This window comes from Lepidochelys kempii, chromosome 8, assembly GCF_965140265.1.
Source record: "Lepidochelys kempii isolate rLepKem1 chromosome 8, rLepKem1.hap2, whole genome shotgun sequence".
Taxonomy (NCBI): domain Eukaryota; kingdom Metazoa; phylum Chordata; order Testudines; family Cheloniidae; genus Lepidochelys; species Lepidochelys kempii.
In genome coordinates this window covers 17,189,219-17,190,224 of record NC_133263.1, presented here as the reverse complement: position 1 = coordinate 17,190,224, position 1,006 = coordinate 17,189,219, and the positions used below count along the sequence as shown (strand labels likewise).

Below are 1,006 nucleotides of genomic sequence, written 5' to 3'. Positions count from 1 at the left end.
TAACTTTCATACGTTTAGGAAATGGTGAAGTTAAATTACAAATCCTTGGTAATCAATAACTCTGCGTTCCAGTTGTAATCCTGGATTTTCGTTTAAATTACATTACTTTTATTTTGGTGTTTGGTGTTCTGTAAAGTAGAATGTAGCTTTAAATTGCTCAGAGTTTCACACATGAAAGTCAGACAGTTTTGCTAATCATTGTCCTGCATTTTTTTTTTTAAATGGATAAGTAAAATAGATCCTGGGCTGTAATCTTACCCCATTCATTGTGCCTCTCTGGCACAAGAAAAAAAGCGAGAAAAGCCGATATAGACCTTCCTAGCTGAGGAGTCTGTTACTGTCATTTACAATAAGGCTCCTTTATGCCACTCTGGCAAAGTAAAGGATCCATAATTGACTAAGAATGGGAACAATTAACTAACAATGGGAACATTAGCCGCCTGCCTGCTTAGTTGTTACATTTCTGCCCTGCCTCAGGACAGAGCCTGCTTCACAGGCCCTACAACACCAAGCCCTGGACACAGCAACAAGGTGAGTCTCTCTCACTTGGTTTTGGTTTTTTTTTCCGGAACACTTCAGGAATTTGCGAGTCATCCTTGCGCAGGGGCCATGCTAATCTTCTCTGTATCGATCCAATTTTAGTATATTGTGAGCAGGCAGGCACCCAACCCCACCCCCTTAACATCTTTCCATGGACACACGTTCTCATGCCCCCCCAGTGATTTGCTTTCTAAAGCCGGCTGCTAGGGAAGGGGTGTGTGCCCCCAGATATTTCTTGGCTCCCCCATTTTTCTGCAGGGTAGCCAAGAAATCTGTGGAAGATATGAACTGAGGCACATATTCTCCAGTAGTAGGATTCTATCTAGCAAGTTTGTTTCCTAAAGGCATTCCCCTTGGCTTCCATCCCATCCCCTCAGCCTACATCTTAAGACAATTTGTTTATGGACATGCAGACTCCTACATGCCTATTAGGAATTACAGCCTGTTTGGGGGCTCTCAGACTGCA

General features: G+C 43.0%; 1 non-coding gene across 1 annotated transcript; it reads right to left on the bottom strand.

Moving 5' to 3' along the window:
* Window positions 1-559: 559 nt before the first annotated feature.
* On the bottom strand, window positions 560-665 carry LOC140916680 (U6 spliceosomal RNA). Its single transcript, XR_012160594.1, has one exon. It is a non-coding gene; the product is annotated as a U6 spliceosomal RNA (small nuclear RNA).
* Between the last annotated feature and the right edge of the window lie 341 nt (window positions 666-1,006).